At 39.2% G+C, this 5,662-nt stretch overlaps 1 protein-coding gene across 1 annotated transcript in view; it reads left to right on the top strand.

Annotated features, from left to right (window-relative positions):
- Window positions 1-5,662, top strand: part of LOC140268337 (E3 ubiquitin/ISG15 ligase TRIM25-like) — a 142,925-nt gene that overhangs the window by 81,247 nt on the left and 56,016 nt on the right. The window lies entirely within an intron of this gene.

Here is a 5,662-nt window from a genome sequence, read left to right as displayed (position 1 = left end):
GCGTGGGACGCTGTTTTAAAGAAACTATTCATAAAACTCTGACATTTGCGTCTTCGAGCTTCAGACGCTCCAGAAGGCACAAAGTCCGATCTCCTGCTGTCTGAAATTTGTGCACAGCAGGATATGCGTGAGTCACATTCAATCAAACCATTCCATTTCCTGCATGTGCTCCACAAAAGTCCAAAAAACAACCCGTGTTCAGATCGTTTTCTGTCGTCAGTCAGTAGCCACAAAGGCCACGGGCGAGCCTGTTTACCTTCAGCACCACGGACAGCGACCAAATAATCCCCTTCGGGCATAAAAACTAAAATCCCAAATATCCACCGAATCCTTTCCATTTCAGTCTGCATACTTTGCTCAGTGTGAATTCCAACAGTACTGTTGTCTCCCACACAAGACAGTCATGAGAGTCAAAGATTATTTTGCAATCACCAAGTGCAATATTAGGGTATCCTGGACATGAGTTCTGTTGTAACCATACTGGAAACAGTGAAACAGCTATGAAGACAGGCAAAACCGCCACAAGTAGATGTACAACAAAAACATGGATCCCTCCAGAAACAGATGCATGAAAATAACAGAAAGACAAAGAATAGCAAAAAACAAATGATAATGCTCTTTAAGAAGAGGGATCCAAAGCAAAAAGTGGCTCAAAAATCTACATCTAACAGATATACAATGACCAATATACGATGAGTAACAACCATAGAAAGACAAAACTTCCACCATTAGAATGTGCAACATGAAAACCAACACGCTGCAAATAGAAAAAGACACAAAACAATCACAAAAAGATGCAAAGTAAACACAAAGGAACACAAAAAGATCATTAGAAAAAAAAGAAGGAAATATTTATTGCAATTAAAAGAATGAAAACGACCCATAAAATAAAGAGAACAGTCAAAAGCTGCCATCAAATTTCTAAAAAAGAGATTATAATGGATGTGGAACGAGACATTAATCTACAGCAGACACAACAATGAAAATTGATATATAAATTAAATATGCCGATCATCCATGAAGCAATGCAAAAATTCAAACAAAAGATGTGCAACACAAAAGATAAGAGACACAAAATAAACATAAAGTCATAAAGACCATCCACAAACATGAGGTAGAAAAGAACAGATAAACCCACAAACAAACAGGCCAAAAATGATTCTCAATCAATGAAAATTGTGCAAAATGGGCACAAAAATATTCATGAAATGAACACTAAGAGATGTATAAGTGTGTACCAACAAAGACAAGCAGAACAACTACAAACAGATGCTCTTTGCTGCACGCTGCATAACGTGAGAACCCTGTCTTCGACTTTAAGGTATTTGGAATTACTAACAGCAGCTAGTTATCTGTTCTGTTAAATAAATGCATTAACTCAGACACCATTAATTCATGTATCACCGTAAACAAACTATGAACTAGAGCTTTAAATGTGAGTCTTCCCCTCTTCCAGTCTTTAAACCCATCCCTGGCCAGATTCAGGCAAGATAATTTCCAAAAGCAGCTATATACAGGCCAGTGTGATTGATCACCCGCATGAGGTCTTTTGATGAGTTGGTTATAAATCAATGAGGCATAACAAGTAGTAAACCCAGGGAAAACAGGAAATAGGAAAGGCGACCTTAGCTGCCTTGAAGACATGAGCCATATCAAAATGTAGGAAATGGGGGTGGGGCCCATTGAGAGCAGTGACGCATGCCTGTTGTTGTTCCCGTAACATTTTATAAATGATACCTCGATGACATCCATGGAAATGCTCACATTGAGATGAATTTTAAAGATTCCCCGTGACTGTACTCTGCAATTTGCAGACTGTATTTACAGCATAATAGTATGTTGGACAATGGTTTGAGCTTGTTTCCATGGCAGACATTAGTGGCATCCTCCAATGGCTTCCAGTGTGTTGGCTTTCAGGGATGCAAAGGCAGAATGCTATATTCTGTAATAATCACATATGTGGGAGCAGAATATTAAGAGAGGAGGAAGACTAAACTCTTTCAGGACTATCTTTTCATTTAGATTTTTCCAAGATATTTCAACTAACAGAGTCTTTAGAGCAGCCACAGCAGATAAAATTCAATTTATGGTTTCAAGCATTTGCCCAAGGACACTGCAACACTGATGGTGTGCACAGTAATGGAAACGTTTGTCTGTGTCATAGGTCAAACCAGCAACCCTCTGGCTATTGAATGACTCCCTGACCTAGACACCAAGACATAATCTGTGTGACACAGGGGTTCGTTTCAGCCGAATGCTGCAACGGGATATTTCATGTTCTCCCATAAAAACATTCGCCAGAGCTGCACGAGGTTATAAAGGATAGAAGTAGACTCTTTTCATTTTCTTCCCATTGGCATGCTAAACAGCTAAAAGTAGGATTTTTATAGTGTTTTGTAAAAGCCCAATGCAGCAAATTTTTGGTCTGAAATATTTCAGGTTTTCAAGAATAAATAAAAACTTGTTTTTTTTATGTTTTCCAATCTTTTCTCTTTCTCAGCGATGAAGTGTATGTGATATAATATACTGACCTATGACAGGTTTGAGGGGCAAACGAACAAAAAAAGTTCAAACAAGCAAACAAAGTTTGTCTGATTCATTCAAGAAGTCCATGAAAGTCTTTCATTTATAACGTGGTAAGGTTTATTTTTTATTGTTCATTTCACTGACTTCGTTTCAGCTGTAAAAAAGCTAACCAAAAAACAAAAGAATGCATCCATCCATTTTCTATACCCGCTTAATCCGTCGGTCGTGTTGCGGGGGGTCTGGAGCCTATCTCATCGGGCGAGAGGCAAGGTTCACCCTGGACAGATCGCCAGTCCATCACAGGGCCACACAGAGACAAATGAGACAAACAACCACACACACTCACTCCTAAGGACAATTTTAGAGACACCAATTAACCTAACATGCATGTTTTTGGACAGTGGGATCTGAACTGCATCTGAGAAATGTTAGTTGTCTTTTTTTCTTTTAAAAGATGCTCTTTTTTAATTTGATGCTAGCAACAGTTGATTTGTGGATTTCATCATCTATTACATGTGCATTTATTAAGCTCTCTGTACACGGGGCAAAGCTGAAAAGCAATTCTGAAGAACTGCGGTCTTTGAGCTAGATAGAAAAACATATGATTCTGTAATGGACTCTTGGGCTCAGGCACACTTCTGAAAACTGCTGTCAAAAAAAACATAGCTTATCACTGCATCAACAAATGCAAATTAAGACTCTGCAAAAAACAAACAAATGGCTAAAGCGTCTTGATGGAGCTAGCATGGGTTCAAATCTTGGCCCAGGTTTAAGTCTTGGTTTGGGCCCTTTGCTGCATGTCATCCCCCTGTCTCTGTTTCCTTCCCTGTCCCACAGGGAAATGTGTTGCTGACATCAAATGAACAAACCATGTCAACTTTTTTTTCTGAAGGTATATTTTGCGCAATTAAGCCATGCTGCTGCTAGCATACATTAAAAACAACATTCACTATAAAACTATGCAGCAAGCCAACTAAAATCTACATTGATGATTGGCTGTTTTCTCCAATGCTTGCTCATCCCTGATTTGTAAACTCCAACTATGTACACAAGTATTAATTGTCCTTTATAGACATTCAGTAAAACAAAACTGCTTCTGCACAGCTACAAAGTCTACCAGGCATTCTAGAACATGCCCACGGACAGTCTGTCTCCCCAGTTGCTTTATTGATATAACACACTGTCTCCTCAAAGCTTATATGCTCCATTGCGCCTCCACTCAATGACGGTCTCCACAGGCTGTCTCTCCCACTTTGTCTGCCATCACGCACCAATCAGATTGTTGGATTGCCATGGAAACCTATCTTTGACAGCAAGTGGGAGCGAAGCAGCAAGTGTTTGAGTGTGCCCACCTGCCCACCTCATCCCAAAGAGGACACTGTGGGAAACCAGAAGGCAAGACCTCCTCCAAACTCCCATCCCATCTTCCTTCTCCTCCCACACATCAGTCTCCTGCTGAGTGTTCCACTTGTAGAGGAATAATCAATGAACTGATGTGACATGAGCAAAGGGAGAAAAAGAAGAGGAGGTTTGTCCATTAGAAATATACCTTTTTCAATATACAGCAAGAGAAGGGGGAAATATCCTCCATTTGTTCCAAATCCAAAACCCTAAATTCAGGAGAGAGAGATGGTGAGAATTTTCAACGAAAGCTTCATGGCGCACATAATGACTACATATAAAGTTTCCACATCAATACCTATGGTTTGTGCATGCAGCATTTAAACATAAATTAAATTACTTTGAGATGCTTCTGCTTTTAAAGGTCAACCTCCACCGTACAATGCTTGCATCGCATTATTAAAACAAAACCCCACAGCTCACACTGCACTGAACACCTGATAGCCTGCTGATCGAGGACTGCAGGCAGACTCTGCAGAGGCCTGATTCTTGCTGTCAGATCATTAACCTGTTGGCTGCTGTTTATTCTGTGATCCTGCAGTTAATTTGCTTACAACATTTAAATCATTCAGTTCGGTTGAACTGACTGTACTTTTTTAGCAAATCAAAACAAATCTTGGTACTTTATATAGTCTGCAAAGACTCCAACTGAGCACTTTGGGAATATTGGAAGGAAATTTAAAAACTACATTTTTGCAGGAATAAAATATAATAAAACCCCCAGGGAGAACCAGTCTGAGAAGAGGCAGCCATCTTTCTGAGGTAACGAGACAAATATAAGAATAAAACGCTTGGCAGGTTCGTCAGACCTTCATCTTAAGATCAGAAACATACAGCTTCAAAACCAGAGACACCCACATAGAGGTTCAGAAATAAACACACACAAGGTTAATGATGCAACATTGGCATTGAAATATAAGGGGAGCGACAGTAGAGGGGAGGTGCTTACTACATCACAGAAGGTTTCCCAGCAGCCTCAGCCTTCAACAGCTTAACCAAGGAATGATAAAGGAAATTAATTGTAGATGAAAGACCATTGTCAGTAATGACAGGCAAATAGTAATGTGACACAATTTAGAAAATTAAGATTTAATTTCCCATCTCAATATGGTTTAAACCTGAATCTGTTGAAATGGGGCTTCTTTTCATCATAAATCTAAAGATGATCTTTACTACATTTAATCATTCAAGCTTTATAATGTTATGTTTATTAAACTGAAAATACTCGAACAGAAGAGGCTGTGTACAGCTCGCCAAATTGTTTAGAAACAGCACAGAAATGACCATAAACAAATAGACCACTGATAATGCAATAAATCGCTTTAATTGGCCTATTACACAACATTTCCGTAAAAAAAAATCCACAGGTCATCTGCGGGGCAGTTTTGTGGCACAAAAAAAGAAAGAATGAAAGAAAAGCCAGGAGAGGCAGAAAAAGAAGAGGAGTAGGAGGGCTGCCGATCTTCCGGCACAGAAGGAGCAAATTTTTTCTCACAAGGGCAGATGGCGTGATGAGCAAAAGGCTCATGAAAAATTCTGAATTCTCAATTATGAGGGTTTTGCCCGCTTTCTCACTCCTAACAACGAATTCATGTGAGATTTGCAAAGAGTAGTAGGAGAAACAGGGATTTTTAGAAATGTGTCTTTAATTTTCTTTTATTTCCTAAGAGATGAGTTGAATTTGCAAAAGGTTCTTAATGAATATTTTGTAGTCTTCTTTTCCCTCCGTTGAATA

Source organism: Leuresthes tenuis, unplaced genomic scaffold (assembly GCF_036924035.1).
Source record: "Leuresthes tenuis unplaced genomic scaffold, fLeuTen1.0.hap1 SCAF_14, whole genome shotgun sequence".
NCBI lineage: Eukaryota > Metazoa > Chordata > Actinopteri > Atheriniformes > Atherinopsidae > Leuresthes > Leuresthes tenuis.
Note: the sequence above shows the minus strand (reverse complement) of the source record. Positions and strands in the feature narration are given on the sequence as shown.